The 20,603-nt window shown below is 46.6% G+C and overlaps 1 long non-coding RNA gene across 2 annotated transcripts; it reads left to right on the forward strand.

Annotated features, from left to right (window-relative positions):
* The first annotated feature begins 5,790 nt into the window (after positions 1 to 5,790).
* Positions 5,791 to 16,897, forward strand: LOC147912489 (uncharacterized). Of its 2 annotated transcripts, none has more exons than XR_015549869.1 (4): positions 5,791 to 6,012; positions 13,996 to 14,089; positions 14,478 to 14,633; positions 16,523 to 16,897. It is a non-coding gene; the product is annotated as an uncharacterized LOC147912489 (long non-coding RNA). The 2 variants fall into 2 exon arrangements; XR_015549868.1 differs by having other exon boundaries at positions 5,793 to 6,012; positions 14,059 to 14,089.
* Positions 16,898 to 20,603: the final 3,706 nt, after the last annotated feature.

The raw sequence follows: 20,603 nt of genomic DNA on the forward strand, positions 1-20,603 counted from the left end.
TATGAGCCCAACTACAGGAACCGACCTCCAAGGCATCAGGATGCTGACTGCCACTTAAAAACTCAGCTCTGAACACTTTATCCAGGAGGGTGCCTGTTCTTTCTGCAAAGCCTCCGTGATCCTGCCTGTGGCACAGAGATGATAATGACAATTGGGACAACATGGTATGTTTGCACTTTTCTCCCTATTAGCATTTCCTCAGTATCAAATACACGCAGAGGGAAATTAATAAGCATCCATGTATTCTATGTTCAACACATTTAAGGAAAATTACTCACTGCAGAATTGAAACACAAAACATCTCCACTTAGTGTGTCTGCAGCAACACCAAGGACTATTACCCGGGGACAAATATCCAAAGCTGTCCACCCATCACTGCCCCTCTGGACTCTGCCTTTGTCTAAGGCTGACGCAGACAGTGTGGTGTGAGGGGCTGTGTGCAGACACTGGGGCTCTCTCTCCTTCCAAGCACGCGATGGGGTTGCATTCCACAATCCTTTTGAATTTAGGCGTGGTCGCATGATGTGTTCTGGCCCAAGAAATGTGAGTGGAGATGGCATGGGTCCCTTCTGGGTGGAAGCTCTAATGGCCAGCACATGCTCTGTCACATTCTCTTCTCCCTCTGCCACAGCAACGTCCCAGGTCACAGCTGCTCCACCTGCCTGGGTTCCAGAGAGGGTGACAATGACACAGAGCAGAGTGCTCAGCCAACTTGCGATGGGTGTGAAGCATGAGTGAGAGAGAAGCTTCTCTTAAGCCACTGATATTATGGGATTGTTTCTTATCACAGCATGGCCAAGCCTGTCCTGGGAATAAAGACAGCACGTTCTGATGGGGGTTTTTGTTTTCTGCGGCTGCCATAAAAAATCCTTACAAACTTAGGCACTTAAAGCGACACAGATTTATTATCTCACAGCTTTGTAAGTTCAGAATTTCAGCATGCTTGTCTGGTTCAGAGTCTCACAGGGCTGAAATCAAGGTGTCTGCAGGACCGTGCTCTTTTCCGGAGGCTCTGGGGGAGAATGCATTTACTTGCTCATTCAGATTGTTGGAAGTATTCAGTTCCTTGTGGTTTTAGGACTGAGGTCTCCATTTCTCTGCTGAAGGAAGGACGTTCCCAGCTCCTCGAGGCTTCCACATTCCTTGGCTTGTGGACCCCTTGCTCCATCTTCAAAGCCAGCCACTGTGGGTCAAATCTTCATAGCTAGAATCCTTCCTGCCTCCTCTTCTGTCCCGGCATCACTCCCGCTCCCCCCTGCCTTCCTCTTCCATTTGTAAGGGTCCATGTGATTGCTTTGGACTCACCTGGATCATCCAGGATAATCTCCCTACTGTAAGGTCCTTATCTTAATTCCCTGTGCAGAGTTCCTTTCGCCATGAGAGGCACCCTATTCTCTGGTTCCAGGGATGAGGATGTGGACATCTTTGGGGGAAGCATTATTCTGTCTGCCACACGTGGGGTTAGTTCCTTCATGACAGGATCTCCTTTTTGTGTTTCCACTCCAAATTTTGAGTGCTGTGGGTGATATATTCTAAATAAGTATCATCAATTGATTGCAAGATAAATGAACCAACTACAATAAAGCACTATGGTTGTGGTGGAATTGTCACACAACAAATGCAGTTCTATGAGAGAAAAGAATGAGTTTATAAAAAGTAGTATTTTTGGATAAATTAGGATTGGATACTGTGATATTGTGATAAAATAAGAAATATATATTTTGGTCTTTGTCCCCAGTTCCTGATACAGAGCTCCTAAATCCCTTAGAATTTCCTGGGTGATGGGAGCATCTTTTTGTCTAATGAGGTGACTCTTGGATGGGGGCTGGTCACCAGAAAGACCAAGCCATGATTGGAATCTTGGAACTTTCAGCCCTAGAGAAAGCAGAGGGGCTGGAAATTCAGGTAATAATCTACCATGCCTACATGATGAAGCCTCTACAAAAATCCCTAAAATACGGGGTTCAGAGAGCTTCCGGGTGGTGAACACGTGGAGGCAAAACTGGAGAGGGCATGGAAGCCCCTTCTCACATACCTAACCCTATGCATCTCTTCCATCTGGCTCTTCTGACTTATATTCTTTTATAATAAATTGATGATCTAGTAAGTAAACTGTTTTCCTGAGTTCTGTGAGCCACTCTGGGAAATTATCAAACCCATGGAGGGGTTGTGCAAACCTCTGATTTATAGCCGGTTGGTCAGAATCACAGGTGACAATCTGGACTTGTGATCGGCGTCTTGAAGTGAGGGCAGTCTTATGGGACCAAGGCTGTCATCTGTGGGATCTGATGCTGACTCCAGGTAGGTAGTGTCAGAACTGAGTTGAATTGTAGGACACCCACTTGGCATCTGCAGAGAACTGGGGAATTATTTGGTGGGAAAAACACTCACATCTCTGATGGACAGAGGAATTCAGTGAGTGGGAGAGTAAAGAAAGACACAGGAGACAGTTTTTCCAAACTCAGATGCCGTATCTTTGAGGAAGCATACAGAGAGGCAGACTATTGATGTGGTTTGAAATGCGGACTCGACAGCCAAATTGCCTGAGTTAGAATTCCATGTTTTCTAATCACTGGTTTTTATAAACTAAACTCTGTGTCTACATTCCCTCACCTTCAAAAAGGATTAGGAAAAACAGCAAGCTGATAGTGTTGTTGTGAGGATTAAATGGATTAATACTTGTAAAACTAGCTCCTAAGAAGGGGCATCCGAGTGTTAGCTCTTATTGTAATGTGTGCAAATTGAAGAAAGGGAATGTCACTGTGATGAATTAACCCCATTTATTTCAAAATCTGAGCTCTATTTATGTGAATTTTGACACCAAATGGATGGTTTTCTGGTCTTGAACCCAGAATGAAGGCAGTGGGTGGACAGTCCAGGCTGCTCATGACCTGTGCCTCAAGCAGTGACTGAAAGGGAACAGGCTAAGGACCAGAGTGGGCACTCAGGCATCAATCACAAAGGCTGACTGCACAGATAAAAGCCACCCACATCTTATCCAGGGAAGCCAGGCTAAAGTGACCCCTCTGGGACAGAGATGTCTAGAGGCTGACTTCGGGGTAGATTTCAACCCCTGAGAGCAAAGCGCTCTGGGGTGCTTTCCTGCATGTTCAGCAGAAGTGGTAAATCAATATTTTTCCTTTTGTTCAAGGTAGAAAAATCCAGCTGGCAAGATGTGGCACAGAGGTGTGGCATGGGAAGGCAGAGTCAACACAGGTCATCCAGATACCTGGTGTGGGGACAAGGGTGATTTCCAGACACTTCTTCACACAACGAGTCTAGTGCAGGGGTTACAAATGTGGGTTCTGAGGGCAGACTACCTCCGTCTGAATCCCAGCTCAACCTCGCACCACCAGTGTGACCCCAGGTAACTGACTGAACCTCCTTAAACCTTAGTTCCTTGTCTGTAAAATGGGTGTAATAAGACCACACACACAGAGGTGGTTATGAGGACTGCCTGACTTAACCCAAATACTACACTTAGAACAGTGTCCTACTTGACACAAGTGCCCAGTAGATATTATCACTATTATTATTATCACGAGGTGATTGTCACTTGGCATTACTCAGTCTAGCTTCCCTCATTGCTGACACGGGTCATGACACTCCGAAAATGCACAAGATTCATTCATTTGACAACAGTTTACTTGAGTGTACACACTGCTGAAGGTGCCGGGAATTCGGGAGGCAGCAGCTACGAAGCGCCCATATTGAGCTCACATTTTGGATGGGAGGAAGAGGCAGACAGAGGAGTTGAAGACGGGCGATAAGCAAATGACCAAATAAATAAACAAGGTAATAGACAGTGAATTTCCCATTCAACAAATGTGCAGTAGATATTGGTTACATTCTCTGTGTCTAAATTCCCTCACATTTAAAAAGGAATAATAAAAACAGCAATCCATAGGTTGTGAGGATTAAATGGACTAATGGATGTACAACTAACTCATAAGAAGGATAGATAGACCGGGGGGATAAACCAGTCTTTAGTCACACAGGAGGGACTGGGGTGGGGACAGGGAGAGAGGAAGCAGATGGTGCCTCTCCCAGTCACTTCCACTGTGTGACACTGGCCAGACTGGGACCTCCCTGATTATGTCCTTATTTTATTTTGATCCAGGATCTGCATTTGGCTTTCCAGCTGGGAGGGTGATATTCAGTGTAGAAAGGAAAGAAATGACAAGTGTGGGGGCTGCAAATCATAAAACTGCAAAAAGAAAGTAGACCAGGGGGTGGGACTCAAGCGCACATATTTTCTGGCTTTTTAAAAATTATGTTTTCTGATAGGAAAAGGAAAGTCAAGCAGGCCCCAATCCCTCGCTAGGGACAATGGGATATATTTTATTTCCCATTGATCTGGAGAGGCTAAAAATATTTAATATGATTTAAAAAATTCTCCAGTCCTTTGGGCTGCAAAAATAATTGTCCTTGCCACTATAGGAGGCCACAGGCAACCCGGTCCCCTCTAGAACTTCTGCCCTTGGTCTGGTCCACAGAAGCCACGGGAAGTGGGGAACTGGGGAGTTAGCATAATTAGCATATTTCCGTAGTTCCCTAGAATCTTAAGAATCAATATTTTACAGTTAACCTTTTTGGTTGGAAGAGTTTTCTGAGCTGCATTCTACTCCAGGCTGTCGAATAGAATTACTTTTTCTTCCATCTCACCTGTCCAGTTCCCTTGCTGAGGAAACCACGATTTCCAGGTGCTGGTGTGGCCTCACAGAATTGTTGTGTGCCTTTACACGCGCGCGCATGCACACACACACAGACACGAGTTTTTTACCGTGTTCTCACTCCAGACATCCGAAGATCTCAGAGATCTCCTCCTCCCCGCAGTGACGCGATGAAGCGGATCAGAACTCTCCAGGGCTACCCTGCAGAGAGTTAAGGCAAGAAGGCGGATGGATATAGAGTTTAGGGGCAGAGGAGCGAATTCCTGAGGGGCCTGCAGGAGCTGCCTTGATCTTTTTCACTTTTTCTCGCGCATCTTCTTCCAGCCTGGAGAAAGTCTACCTTTCGTGGGGCCTGGGGTGGAGCACAGGTGGGCTGGTGGGGCTGAGTCCTGGGCTGGGTCGGGTTGGAGTACAAGTGGGCAGGGCGGAGCACAGGTGGGCTGGTGGGGCTGGGTCCTGGGCAGGGCCGGGGGCGGAGCACAGGTGGTATGGGTGAGGGCTGCTACTTGGGCGGGGTTAGGGGCGGAGCACAGGTGGGCTGGGCGGAGCTGGGACCTGGGTGGGGTTAGGGGCGGAGCACAGGTGGGCTGGGTGAAGGCTGCGACCTAGGTGGGGTTAGGGGCGTTGCACAGGTGGGCGGGTCAGAGCTGGGACCTGGGTGGGGTTAGGGGCAGGGCACAGATGGGCTGGGCGGGGCTGTGATTTGGGCGGTGTTAGGGGTGGGGTACAGGTGGTCTGGGACCTGGGTGGGGTTAGGGGTGGAGCACAGGTGGGCTGGGCGGAGCTGGGACTTGGGTGGGGTTAGGGGCGGGGCACAGCTGGTCTTGGCGGGGCTGTGATTTGGGCGGGGTTAGGGGTGGGGTACAGGCGGTCTGGGACCTGAGTGGGGTTAGGGGTGGAGCACAGGTGGTCTGGGACCTGGGTGGGGTTAGGGGTGGAGCACAGGTGGTCTGGGACCTGGGTGGGGTTAGGGGTGGAGCACAGCTGGTCTGGGCGGGGCTGTGATTGGGGCGGGGTTGGGGGCGGAGCACAGATGGGCTGGGTGGGGCTGGGACCTGGGCGGGGCGGAGGGAGAGGCCATGGCGGCAGCTGGAGAAAAGTTGTGGGGATCTGAGCGCCAGCACCTGTCAGAGCTGAGGCCGCCGGGGGAGGGCCACCATGCAGGGAAGGGCGCGACCTTCGGGTCGCGGCCGGACCGGCCAGACCCGACTGCGGGGGGTTACCCCGGAGCGTGGGGCAGCCGTCGGCGGCCACAATCGGGCGGCATGAGCGGTGGAGACGCAGGATGCGCTCCAAATACACGGCCGCGGGGCTGTGCGGGGCTCCCTGCCCGGCACAGGTAAGGCGAGAGCGGGCATCTGTCGCACTGGCCCTCTGCCGGGGGTAGCCTGACCTTGGAGTTTGTTGGGGAAATCTGGGGAGGGCGCTGAGGCCACCACAGCGCCTCTGGGGGGCGCAGGGCGGCCCCTTCCCTGGATGGGCCGACCTCGGGCCAGCCATGTGCGGGATTGGGGCAAATTTGCCCGTCCCAGGATCTTCAGAACCCCTCCCTGAACCCATCTGAAGCGCCGGGAATCACACCGGGTGCTGTTCCCAGTAGTGAGGAGGGGGCATGGCTGAGGGAAAGCGTTTACAGTCCCCCGCTCCCGGTTTCCGTGGGATCTACCCCCACCCCACACTGAACACGTGGCACTTAGGATCCAGGAAGTGGGGGCCGGTTGTGTGAACCGCCTTTCCGCAAAGCATAGGATCACATCCTGCCCCCTCATCCAGACCCTCATCTTGTCAAACTGGCCCTGGGGAGCCCAGGCGGAGAGCCTGGCTTTTTGCACCCCTTTCCCCCACTCCCAGGTCCTGGAGCTGGTCTTGGATCAGCGAGGAAGGCGGCCTCACAGAGCAGCTAACAACAAACTCCAGCTTGGCAGAAACCTGGGACTCTCTTCCCCCGGACACCCCAGATTCAGTCCCATGTCATTTGGGGGTTGCAGATAGAGGTTGTCGGGGCTCAGAGACGCTGGTGTCTGGGGGAGTGGGTGCGAGTCTCTAAAGGAACTGGGCTTCCCAGGAGTCCCGTATCTGAGGCTTTTCTCCTCAGTCCCCTCTGCATGACCCGGGTCCAGGAGCCTCTGGGAGTGGGGGGATTTAATGGGCACGTTGGACGCATAGCAATGCCTGGAGCGTTCCAGAGGAGGCCAGCTGGAGTTATTACCGTGGCTGCTTCTATTCTGCGCACGTGGGGCCGGGTCACCGCGTGGACTTGGCGGGAGGGGCGGGGAGAGGGGGTCTCTGAGCCCCAGGAGCAGCTGGCATCAGGCGCCCCAGCAGGCAAGGAGCCAGGCCTCAGCTCCTTAGGGACCAAAGGGCCCGCCCCGGACAGGCCTCCTCTCAGGTCCATAGCCTGTGAGCAGCCTGCGTCTTCCAGGTGGGTTTCTCTCCCTTCTGGTGCAGACTGGTGTGGACAGCTCAGGCGATTCCTGGGTTCTTGGTCTCTCAGCTTCTTGTATTAGCATAAAGTTTTCTCCTTCTTGCATTAACATAAAGAACAAGTTTCTATCCCCTGTGCGTCCTATGGGGGTCCGGGAATTAATTTGTGTGACCAGTGGAGCTGCTTTTGCCCAAACCTGTATGCCCCTGGGACTTGAATGGATCCCAGCTCTGGGGCCCCAGGGCTGAGAGGTCTGAGTGGGCAGGGACTTGGACTCCGTGGAAGGTTCACCTAAGGATGGGGTAAGGGGCGCAAGAGTTAAAAAGGGGCATTTTGGGTTAAAAAAAAGAAAAGCTGAGAACAACACATTATTTTTATTTGTTGAGATAGAGTATTACCACGTTAACACCTGAGAAAGTCTCGATTAATAGGGTGGCATAGCAGTGGCATACTAGTAGAAAACCGCCTACAAGAAAATTATTCGGCAGAGGTATATCATGTCTTAACTAAAAAACAAGCAGTATTTTCAACATATGGTGTTAGAGCCATGGGACACCAAGGGAAAATAAATGAACCTTGTCCTAAACTTCACGCCTTGTACAAAAATTAACTCAGAATGGATCATAGACTGAAATGTAAAGTGTAAAATAATACAACTTTTTGCAGGAAATGTAAAACATCTTCGGGACATAGGACTTGGTGAACATTTCTTAAACCTGACACTGAGAACATGATGCATAAAAAAAAAAAGATACAGTGGACTTCATCAAAATTAAAAATGTTTGATCTGCAAAAGACCGTGTTAAGATGACAAGACACATTATAGACAGAAAGAAAATATTTGCAAACAACATATCTGACAGAAAAAAAAATCAAAGTTCAACAACAGTTAGAAAACTAGTCTAACTGGGGCAAAGACAAGACATTTCATTGAAGAAGAGTATGGATGGCAAGTTAGTATATGAAGATGTTTAACATCACTAGCCATTAGGGAAATGCAAACTAAGACCAAGATGAGATGGATATAACTACACACCTATTAGAAGAGCTAAAATTGTTATATATACGCACACACTGCCAAAGGTCGGTGAGGACGTGGGGCAACTGAATCTCTCATACATTGCTTATGGGCGTGTAAAATGGTGCAGCCAATCTCTAAAATGGTTTGGCTGTTTCTTAAAAATTCAAACACATTTACCGTGCAAGCCAGCAATTGCAGTCCTGGGCGTTTGTCACAGATAGATGACAACTTATGTCCACACTAAAACCTGTACATGAATATTCATAGCAGCTTTGTTTGTAATAACCAAAAACTGGGAGCAACCCCCGTGTCCTTTAACTGGTGAGTGGTTAATGTGTACAATGTCCATACCAGGGGACACTACTCGGCTGTAAAAGGAATGGACTACTGATATAGCAACTTAAATAGGTCTCAAGGGCATCCTGCTGAGTGAAAAAAGCCAACCCCAAAACGTCACACATACTATGCTTCCATGTGTGTAACATATCCTGAAATGGTGAATGTAGAGAGCTGAAGAGGAGATCATTGGTCACCAGGAATTAGGGGTGGTGGTGAATTGCTGGATTCCGGAATGTCATGAGTTTTCCCTTGAAGCTCTCTCAGTGGTGTCCCCAGACCCAGCATCCTTGGCACCGCTAGGTCAGGAGATCTTCACCCGGAAGCTTCTCTCTGTCTGGTGCACGTCATAGGCTCTTGCCCTCTTTCAGAAACTCTGAACTGAGTTCTCTCCATGGCTCGGAATGAGGGTCGTGACAAGAACCGCGTTTTAGCTGGGCTCACGAAGGCTCTCTCCCGCTCCCTCTAAGGACACCCCTCGTGCAGTGGGGTGGAGAGAGCAATCTCAGAGACTATTGGACCCAATACAGCTTCATTTCTCATTCAGTGCTTGGACCACAGTTGTACTACCTACTGATGGGAAAAAGACTGATGCTCCTCTGCCGAATTTTGAGATGAAATGGAGGGATGATGGCTTGTCGGGCCATGAGGCATTTATCAGTACACGTCCCTGTAGCTTCACAACATGCTCCTCGATTGTGATATAACATTTTGTGGCTGGCTGGGTCTATGACAAAATGAGGACCCGCCAGCTGATGTGTATGACTTTCCGTATAAGCTTTCAGACAACCTTTGTCTCACATTCTGCTAAGGTATGGTGGGACAGAAGTATAAACCTCCTAGAATTCCCAGAGGAATTTGCCACCGTCATCAAAAGAGAGGACACTGCCTTAAATTTCCCGTAAATCGATCTTTGGGAAGTGTAATAAACCAATCTATAATTAAAGATAACTTATTTACGATTGGTGCTTCCTTTAATTTCCTCGTCTGTATGTGAAACTCATGGAGAATTTAAAGGTTCACCTAGAAGATCCAACCTGAACGTTCTACCCCCAAGTCTGGCTGGCTGTGCGGCCACTTACTTCAAGCGCAGAATGTTCTCATGCTGCAGCAGGGTCTTGAGGGAATGTTGCCCGGCACCGCATTCCATCCACGGGTCTCAGCACAGGTGTGGGGTTGCTATTGAGGTACTGCTGCTCTTAAGCCCACTCGATAGAGAGCTAGGAGATGTCCATATGCACGCTAACCCCTGTATCCACGTGCACACACCAGTCTGTCTGTCTATCCATCCATCCATTAAAAACAGTGTGACTCATATTGAGACCTCTGATTCCAGTAAATCACCAGGCTTCATCCTAAACCTCCCCTTTTCCTTATTTTCCTTCTTTTTCTGACAGTGAGCAACCTGGCTCTCATGTTCTCTTATGTGTTTACTCATTTGTTCAATCCTAGTGTAAGTTGTTTCAAAATTGCTAATTGTCTTTCGCTTTACAGTATCAGGTCAAAATACAGTTCCCAAGGTGACTTAGGCTACCTCTTTCTTCCTCATTTCCTGGAGTGTGGTGTGTTGTTCCTTGTAATATAGTTAGGCTCGTTATTACCGTTTATATTCCATTTGGGTTCCCCCACATCCTGGTTTTTAAAAATCATTTGTTTGGGGCCGGCCCAGTGGCACAAGCAGTTAAGTGCATGCGCCCCGCTGCGGCGGCCCAGAGTTGGCAGGTTCGGATTCCGGGCGCACTGATGCACTGCTTGTCAAGCCATGCTGTGGCGGTGTCCCATGTAAAGTGGAGGAAGATGGGCGCGGATGTTAGCCCAGGGCCAGTCTTCCTCAGCAAAAAGAGGAGGGTTGGCAGATGCTAGCTCAGGGCTGATCTTCCTCACACACACACACACACACACACACACACACACACACACACACACACACAATTCATTTGCTTGTTTTTAGAATGTCTGGAACACTGCTGTGGCTCTGAGTCAAAGCTGGAGTCAAAGCTGTACAGAAGGTCTGCTCGGGGAGGTGCACCTTCCCCTTCAACTCCACGCCCCTGCTCCCATACCCCTTCTGTCCACATCCTTCTGCACGGCCCTCAATCTCTAGTTTCTGGTTCATCCTTGCTATAATTATTTTGCGCCAGTAAGCAGATGCACGTGCATTTTCTTAGATCTCCTTTGTTCTGTGGGAGGAGGGTGGATACTCTTCTGTACACCTGACAGTATATCCTGGAAATTACTCGAATTCTGTTCCTCATTCTTCCCCTCCCCCTTTTAAATAGGTTTTATTTTTAGAACAGTGTTAGGTTCACAGCAAAACTGAGTGGAAAGTTCTCTCTCTCTGTTTTTTGATAAATAGTCCTGGCCCTCATGGAACCCACAGTCTCCACAGAGGGAGAGAGAGGGTAAATGTGTAAGTTAACAAATATTCTTCCTAGGCAAAAATGGAACTTATGAATAAATGAGTCCAGAAATAGGTATTATTGCAGAATCTAACATTCCATTTTAGGAATGATAGAGCAAAATGAACAATACTAGTGAGGTTCCAGAGAGGACATCAGAATATTCTTGTTGGGGGCTGAACGGAAGAAGACTATCAGTCAGGGTGAGTTAGCTGGGCACCTACTACTGTGGGAGGGCTTCCAGGGAGATAGAAACATTTGAGCTGGGAATTATCTGCCCATGCCAGCTACTGTTCAAGTTCCTGAGGAGTGATGTGGACAGGAAGAGACCTGAGGGAAGAGAGAGGACAGTGCAGTACAGGTGGGTAACCAGAGGAGCCTTCCTGGAGGAGGAGGCTTGGGAGGATGGGTAGGGCTTGGCTTGATGAATGCAACCTGGTGAAGGTCTAATGCTATTCATGGGGCATTAGGAAATTAGGATTGGAAGTTCCACTCTCTGGAATTTCAACTCTCTACCTATTTCAGCACTTTGAAGATTCCTAAATGCTTGTCATCCATCCATCTTATGACAGTTTTCAGAAGTACTCATGATTATGGTCCCCATTTTCCAGATGAGAAAGCTGAGGCTCAGGAAGATGAAGTAGCTTCACAAAGAAACAAAGTTAAGGAAGCTGGGTTTGAACCGAGCTCTTTTCATCCCAGGCTGAATTCTTCCTTCTCTGCTGTGCTCAGAGAGGCAGTGACACAAGGCATTTAAGCTGAAACGCCCTCCAACAGGAGAGTGGAGACACACATTCCTATATTCATACAAGGAAATACCAGTCAGCCATGAAAATTAATTAGTGCTGCATGTTTCAGCACGGATAAATCTTTAAAACACAAGATTGAATAAAAAAATTAAAAAGCAAGTTGCCCAAGCATACCTAGAACAAGATATCATTATATACAGCTTAAAACATGAAAACCTATTTCATACATTTTTATGAATACATAATTTTGTGGTGAAAGCATAAAATAACAAATATCCATGGCAATCATGCATATAAGCGTCAGGATAGTGGTTACCTCCGGGAGGGCAGGGGTGGATGGGCCCAAGTAGGGGTTCCCAGGGAACCTCAGTGCATCTCTGTGTCCTATTTCTTAAGCTGGCTGGTGGGGACATGGCTGTTATGTTATTTCCTGCACTATTTAGCGCCTAATGAATTTAATAATTGTAACTTTCAAGTGAAGGCCATACAGTGTTCATGCTGCCACGTTTTCTGTTGATTATGAGACAAGAAGCTTTTCTTGAGGTGACTGGAGAAAGATAGATGAATTAACATGTGCTTTGGCTCAGCTTAGCACATAACGAACATTAAATATTTGGTCCCCTGGGCGGAATCCTGCATCAGTGGCCCCCATCAGTTGGTTAGGGCTTTCTTAGAGTAGAAAGAGTCTGTTGTTGGCATTTGTTTCCGATTGAATTAGACTGATAATGTTGTATGTAACTGCGTTCACTATTCCCAAGTCAAAGAACCAGAAGCCAAACTAAATACCCAGGTAGCTCCAGACATAAAATCCAGGAAGAACAACAATACTGAGGCTGGGAATCAGAGAGTGTTGTTCGTTCATTCAGCAAATATTTCCTGAGTGCCTACAGTGTGCCCAGACTTCTACAGCAGGAAACTGTAGAAATGTGACTCTTGCCCTGGTGGAAACATGCACTCTCTCAAGGGAAACATCCCCTCCCGCCACAAAACAAGTAAGCAAACCTATGGAGATAATTGCAAACGCTAATTAAACCATTGCCAAAATACACATATTTGCAAAGTCTGATTTGCTTGCAATTAAATAACAACACACTTCAATTTTCATTCATTGATTAAATGTTTATTAAGCACCCGCTGTGTGCTAGCTGCTGTCCTAAACACTGAGGTTGCAGCAAAGATCCCGGGACTGTCTCTCATTTGCGGGATTTGAGTCAGAAGCTCATCCCTGAACAAATTACTGGAACCCTGAGGATGGGATATTCTGACTGGCTAAGCCTGATCACATGTCCACTGAGCCTGGTCACATGTCTACCCATTTGGGCTCCAGTCAAACCACATGGACTGAATCAAGTCAGGGGGTTTCTCAGAAAGAAGATGGAGGGCTTTTCATCTTGGTGAGGATTCCTAGACGTTAGTGATGAGACGCTACTGAAATTTTCTCCAAGCTCTTCCTCATTCCCTGAAGTTCACCCCAACCTTTCCTTTTGCCTTAGTTATTATGGAAACACCTTCTGCACCAGAACTCATTGCTCTACTTGTGCCTGCTGTGTTCAACTCCTAGCTGGCTGGTTTCCAGGCACAGCATGCCATCATGCCTGGACTCACAGAGGTCAACGGGTCCCTTCACTGTGGGGGTTTCTTTTGATGTCGTGGTTAACCATGCACAGGCTTGTGCCCGGGTGTGTCTGCAAAGCAGACAGAGCCATCTGCTGCTGTGCACACAGATGAGAGTGAAGCCAATGCACTGTCTATGTTTAATGTTCCTGGTCTGCCAATCAAGTTGCATCTAATCGATGAGGACAGCTGCTGTGATCCCTGGTGGTCTCTTTACAAATCTGAGCTCATCGATTTGAGTCTCCCAAAAGATTGACAAGCCCTGTCATCTAGGCAAGACATTCTTTTCTCTCTAAATCTGCATTAGTTTTCTATTCCTGCCATAACAAATTACCACAAACTTAGTGCCTTAAAAAAACAAAAATTTATGACCTCACAGTTTTGTCACAATTTTTTTTTGTTTTAAAAAATATTTATTTTTCATAAAACTTATTTACCTTAACATCTCATGGGTTTATTATTGTTATTTTTTATGACAATAACTTTTTTAATTTTCAAAAGAATCTGAAATAACTTTTTTTTTTTGGTGAGGAAGATTCACTCTGAGCTAACATCTGTGCCAATCTTCCTCTATTTTGTATGTGGGACACCACCACAGCATGGCTTCATGAGCGGTGTGTAGGTCCACAGCTGGGATCCAAACCAACGAACCCCAGGCCACCGAAGCGGAGCACGCGAACTTAACCACTATGCCACTGGGCTGGCCCCTAAAATAACTTTTTAAACTTGGATTCCACTGAGGCACAAGGAAATTCTTCAGTATTTGAATTCTTTTTAGGGTTTGTATGGTGCGCACCTCAGTTCAGCTCATCTTCAAAATGGTTTTTTCTTCCTTACCTAGAAACAGAAGGCAGCCGGTCTTAAAGGCAATGGTAAGTTGGCAATGCCTGGATTTTGTCAATTCTGGGAGTCCTAGATGTCTCTTGTCAGGGTTTAACCTGAAACTGGGGAGAGGTAGACTGTCTCACTAAGGAGGTTTTCTGGGGTCTTCACCCAAGGCTTCCTAATGCAGCTTCTACTGCAAAGACCCCCCTTCCCTTTTTTTCTGGCCTAGACTTATGGCTGCTAGCCAGTATTTTGAAGTTTTAGTTGGTTAACTTGTACGTCTTTGCACTCACAAGCCAGGTGTATATTATGGGCTGGAATGGAGGGAGAAAGGAGAGCGTTTGTGGCCTCATAAGAGATGAGATGGGGCAGATATTCCCAATGCTTCTTACAGCATAAATGCAGTGGCTCAATTTTGGTGGCTTTTTGTTGTAGAAAAAACGTCGTGAGGAGTTGGATTCCATTTTGCAGCAGGGCTGGGTTGCACAACTGAAATCCATCGGATCAGATTTGGCATTTCCATCACTGAGAAGGTTAATAAAACCTCTAATAGGATTTGTGACCGCAAGAACCACAGACCAAGGCCCAGCAGTAAGATTCTATTCATTTGCCATTTGTACGTAAATTACACATATAATGCATATTGTGTCAGAAATTTTATTGCAATTAGAACACAATACACAATGATATTTGAGCTAAGCTACAAAAAAAAGATAGCCTGTGTGTGTATTTGCGTATGAAAAATCCAGCTCATTCTTGATTTTCGTGAGAAACCATCTCAGATCCTCAATCTGTGATCACAGTGGTTGAGCTTGGTTAAAAATACAGCAGTCACTCAAAAGCTGGGAGGTGGGGAACGAACTTTCAATGGAGAGGCAACATCTAAGCTTTGCCTTATTAATAGCTCTGAGAATGCAGTGCCCACGTGCACTTTACCAGCGACGCCTCCAATGACTGTAACAAGTGCTGTATGTGGTGAAGGACAGATATTTTTGGAGTTAATTATAGCTAGACATAGAAGAGACAAATATTGTTTTTTCTTTTTTTATTCTAAAGAAAATGAACTGACATGAGCAAAAGATCAAGATTCACGTTTGTGGTTGGCAATTAGTTACATAATTAACATCAGGAGATGAAGGAGCAGCTAGTGGCCGCCTACTCTTTTTAGGAAGTCTACATCGTGCTCCATACTCCATCGTTAGTAGGTTTTACTTGCCCTAGCTGCACTGTTCATAGTAATGTTGGTGGAGGGAGAGAGAGTGACAGACTCGCTTTAGTGAGACCAGCATATAAATTAAAGCCCCTTCTGTGTAACTGTGTGTTTTAATCTCTCCTTCCTCCTCCCTCTGTAAGTTACCAGATTGTGAATTGCCCTAGAATCAGTTTTAGTGCTGCTGGAGGTAAGAGATAGCTGATCTTTTTAATTTCAGGTGATGAAATCTCAGAGTGTTAAGATAGCTTAACCCCACACACTCTGCTAGTCTCTTAGAAATGCTTTCACTGCGAGTAACAGAAAACTCAAGTAGCTTAAACTACTTGAGATAGGGCTTTATTTTGCTTACTTAGCAAGGTGTCTGGATCTAGGCAGCGTCACTTTAGTTTTTCAAAGATATTAGACCTGCAATCTGTATGATTGGCTCTGACTTTCCCTTGTGGTCACAGGATGGCTGCTGTAATTCTGAGCATCACAGCCATATTCAAGGCAGGAAGTAGTGTGGAAGGAGCCAACACCAGTGATGTTTGTCCCATTTTTCAGAAAAGTAAAGCAGTCCAGAAGTCCCCAGCAGGTGCCTGGTTCTGTCTCATTGATCAGGGCTGTTTCACACAGGCACCTGGAAAAATGAGCATTTACTTTTCTGCTACTGGGGTTCCTTCCCTGGATAATTAAACAAACACTTACTGGGAATATAGCACCGGCTGTACACCAAGGCAAAGGGCTGGAGATACAGTGATGATCAGGACAAACATGGTCCTTAATGTTATAGAAATTATAGGTTTGTGAGGGAAGTGGATATTAAATAACTAATCACATGATTAAGTGTTTAATTAGTTTGTTATTAAATGCACAGTGACATGGAAGAGGTAGACCAGAACTATATGGAAACATAGGAGGCTTCTCTGAGGGAGTGACACGTGAACTGAGCGTTAAAGGATGAACAGAAGTAAACTAAGTGGAGAGAATGAAATGATCATTTTCAAAAGAAGGACAGTGTAGACAGAAAGAACTGTGTGGCCAACGAGCGATGAGAGCACAGTGCAGGGAAGGAGGAGGATCCGTTCCCTGTGGTATAGAATGTTAGCATGGTTCAGAAACACCCAACACGTCCATGCTTATGTGCTGTGCTATCCAAAGTTATGAGGAGCTGTAGGGAAGGATCATTATACATTGATGTTAGCATTGTCATTTTGGGACATGCTAATCACCTTTGTTGACTTTTCTCTTCTTTAGTTGATAACTGCCAATGTTTGTTGTGCCAAAGGTTAAATCCTGCTGGATCTTCATTGTCTAAGGCTTTGTCTGGATCCAAGAGTTCTCCACTATCACTTGGACTACCCTCAGGAAATCTTGAAAAGTGTGAGAGTCACATTGCTATCAACTCCCCCCATTTATATCTGACAACTGGCTGGAGTCTGACCAATGAAGACATCAAAGACGTTGACGTGATTGGTGAAGAGAGACGCTGCCCTTTCCCACAGGACTAATTCGCTAGAGATCAGTCCAGCAATGGATATTGTCTTACACTAACAACTTTTCCATCTTTATGTAATCTTATAACTTGAGGGGATCAGACAACAGATACATGGATAATGAAGATCCTATAGAAATATAAATAAAAAATACAATGTGTAACATGTGTGTCTGAGAGTTGTGAGGTCATTGACATTTTTTATGTAGTTGTAGATATTTTATTTTTTGTAGTGAATACTATGAATCACCAAGCCTTAACTATTTTTTTCCTGAAACTAACTCATAAGGATAAAGAAATTTATTAGGTTTCTAAGACATAGAATTTCTGGGATTAAATGGCATATTTTCATATTTTGGTCAATAAATCTGCATATTTCAGTCAATGTATTTTCAATAACTAGCTTTCAGAAAATATCTGTTGTTGTTCAAAATGAACTATTATACCTTCCACTGCTAAAGCAGGAGACAACATTTTCCTCCCCTGATCACCACCACCATCCAATTTTCATATATGGTGACATTTCAAACAAATTTCCTCATCTGGCAAGTAGGAACAATAATACTACCTTTACCACGGGGCTAGAAGGAGGATTAAATGAGAAATTAAGTGTAAAACACTTAGAACAACGCTTCACAGATAGCAAGCGCTCAATAAATTTCAACTCTGTCTGGACCGTGCACCAGCCTGGCTGTACTGTTGTTAACACAGTAAGACTTCTCTTATCAATTGGTTAATAGCCCTTTCCCAAGTTTCTTGAATGGCTCCAAATAGCTCCTTCCAGCTCAGGCCTCTTCCAGGGACCTCGTGGACTTCCCCAGAGCCAGCAGCTGAGTACAGGCTAGCACGCCGGGTGGTCTCCAGAGCTCCCTCCAGCCCGAGTCAGCTCTAAGGATACCTCTGTCACTCACTCAGCCATGCGAGCTAGCAGTACCAATAGAGAAATTCTCTGTGATGGGGGCAGAGTTGCAGAATGAGAAGTGTGTTTGTTATGGAGATGGAAGGCTTTGTTTTGAATCCTGGTTCTGCCACTTATCAGCTCTGTGACTTCCAGCTGGTTACTCCACTCGGTGGGTCTGTTTGCTCATCTGTACACTGGGGATGATAATAATTCTGAGCAAGTGGCTGCTTCGATGATCAAAAGAGGCTGGTGAGTTGTTAAAATAGAAATAAATTAATACATTGGGAGGGACTCTGCCTATCTAGACATGGGCTCTGGAACACTCTCAATTGCCTTCTTGTCAGGAAGACGGAATGGCTGAAAGGAGAGGCAGAACACTACGCTTCTATTCCTAGTTCACACACGTGGATTCCCAGCACACGATGATGATGAGAAGGACAGGGTTGAGGAGGTGGAATTAACTACCGTAGTGGAAGGGCAGTGATTGATCAAGACCCGTCATATGCAAGAACCAGAGGGGAGAGTGTGAGAGTCTGTTTACAGACCTACAGGGGAAAGACTGTGGAATTGGTAGAACATGGACAGCACCTTGGGAAGGTGAAACATCCCTTTGAGAAGTTTAATTAAATAGGGAGGTGATTGTACTCTCGTCTCCAGCACAAGGGCACTGATTCATGGTGTGCAACAAATGTAAGAGTGGCCAGGGAAACCCTCTAGTCCAGAACCTTCTCTCCCACTGCTACTCAGAGTACTTTAAATTCCACCATTAGAGATTTATTTATTTGAGTCTTGGAGGTGTTTTGACTTTGACGAATCTTTTCTTCCATTTCAAAAAATAATCCCGAAGGAATCATTTACGTGTTTGTAACTGGAGACTTGGACCCAGCTGTTGGTGTGTGGGTTTGATTAGTTTATTTTTCACAGGAAAGCTTGGCTTCCACTTTGATGGGGCACGAGGAGGAGTGGGTGTTTGGTGCAAGGTCTACGCTCTGTGCCGTATCCCCTTTCATTCCCGCACATACGAATTTTCTGCATCATGCATTCCTTTCGCTATATCTTGAGGAAAAGGATGCCCAGAGCCCCAATGGGCATTTCTCGTTGCAGCACAGGCCTCTGGGAAGCAGAGGGGGGTCAGGCACCGAGCACGTGCTAACCCTCGGCGGCAGCGTTAGTTCGTGTCCTTGGAAGTCCAAGCACGTCCTTTCAGTATTACCTTTAGTTAAGGCACCTTGAGCAGTGGGGTGCTCCACCGCTGTGCAGTGTGTCACAGCGCAGACGCACTGGGTAGCAGCAATGCTAGGACTGTTTCAGGAGCGGGGGGAAAGTGAGATGACAGCCCAGGCTCTGAGCTCTCCTGTGCCTTTTCCCAATGGTGGAAAGGCTTCTGACTTCTTGGAATCTCCCTCAGGAAATGAGCTTTGAAACCTTGCACCACGGAGTGATGGGCTGTGTATGGTTATCCTGTGGTCTATGTGCTCGCACTGACTCCTTCTCACAGTTTGGTCACTGCAGCGCCTCCTCCTCACTCCCCTGGTTGGGGCAATCCCCTGGGCTTCCACAGCACCCCCATCCTCTCATGCCCCTCCCACCTCATGGGGACCTTTCTCCATCCCCAGGTGAGGATGGGCCCTGCAGATTCCAGCCACTCCTGCACAGACCCGTCTGTCTCCTTTCCATCCCACGGGGCCCCTGAAGAGGAAAGTGATCTGGTTCCCAATACGCTGATTCAACAGAAAATTAACACATGTGGCAAAATTCAGGGGCTCCTACTTCAGGAACTTGTCAAATAAAGGCATGCTGAGTTTCCAAAGGAAAGCCATTCACTGCCACCCTCCTCATATCTCCCAGAGGAAAGGGGGGACATTAAAATGGCCTTCCACCAGGGACCAGCTCTCACCTGCTATTTCACCACCTATTTAGAACCAAGATCTGTTTAGGGAAACATTTTCCAGTTAGCATAGTGAAGACAGTCACGGGAATACAGACATGGCTGTGAAAGTCAGCGATGAAGCCAATGGGAATTCCCACGAAAAATAGAAAATAGCAGCTTTTAGAAAACTCCTTTAAACCCTCACCTGCACCGGCCGTAACGCAGACACACGGCGCAGGAAAGCGCCAAGGTCCTCAAGGCAGCGGGAGACGCCTGCAAGACCTGATAGTGCAATCATGAGTGATGGTGCTTTTATGAAATGATGCTTCTCAATGTAATAGGCGATGTGTTCCCTTTAGCTCATCAGCATAGCTCCGTCCTACAGCTTCCGAATGGCTCCATTACGGGGATGTGCCGCTCCATGAGGCTTTTATTCTTTGTGCATTTTATACACAAATGACTATTTAGATTTAAGGTGGCAAACATTACTTGAGTTCACATTTGTCAGGGAGAAGATTTTGATAACAATGTTTTTAAAATTTATTATATTGTTATTGTATTTTGCAGTGCAGAGTTGAGGACTGAAATGGAAGCAATAGAAATGATTAAAGAGGCTGGAGGGAGATGTACATTTCTATGTGCAAAACTAGGGGGCCCAGACTCTGGAGTAAATGGCCATTTGTGCTTAATTGTTGTCATCTTGCAGATGCAACCCCTGGGTACTGGCTCTTTACTAAGACTGAAAACATCTCAGGACATCAGAAGAGTAAGCCAGGTGAGCTTTGCATTTCTGGTTGGCATCCTTTCTTTTCTGTCTTAAAGGTCTTTCCTGGAGTTTAGGGGGTTGAATTCACCCGGAAGCAGAAAAAATGTCATTGATAGTAGCTTTGCATCCAAGTACCCAGCAAGCAAAACAAATTGTCGCCCTGGTTGCAAAAGCCGTCCACAGAATCCTCTGGTCTTTACTGTCTGCCTCTTCTATTGAACACACATCTTCTAGAGGCTGCTGAAGTGGTCAGGCCACTCTGGACGAGGCCCTTCCTTGCATTAAAATCATCAACTCCCAGTGCATTCACTCTGGGGTTTGGTACTTACAGCCATAT

This window comes from Ceratotherium simum, chromosome 35 (assembly GCF_057802395.1).
Source record: "Ceratotherium simum simum isolate JZ-2026a chromosome 35, ASM5780239v1, whole genome shotgun sequence".
Taxonomy (NCBI): Eukaryota; Metazoa; Chordata; class Mammalia; order Perissodactyla; family Rhinocerotidae; genus Ceratotherium; species Ceratotherium simum.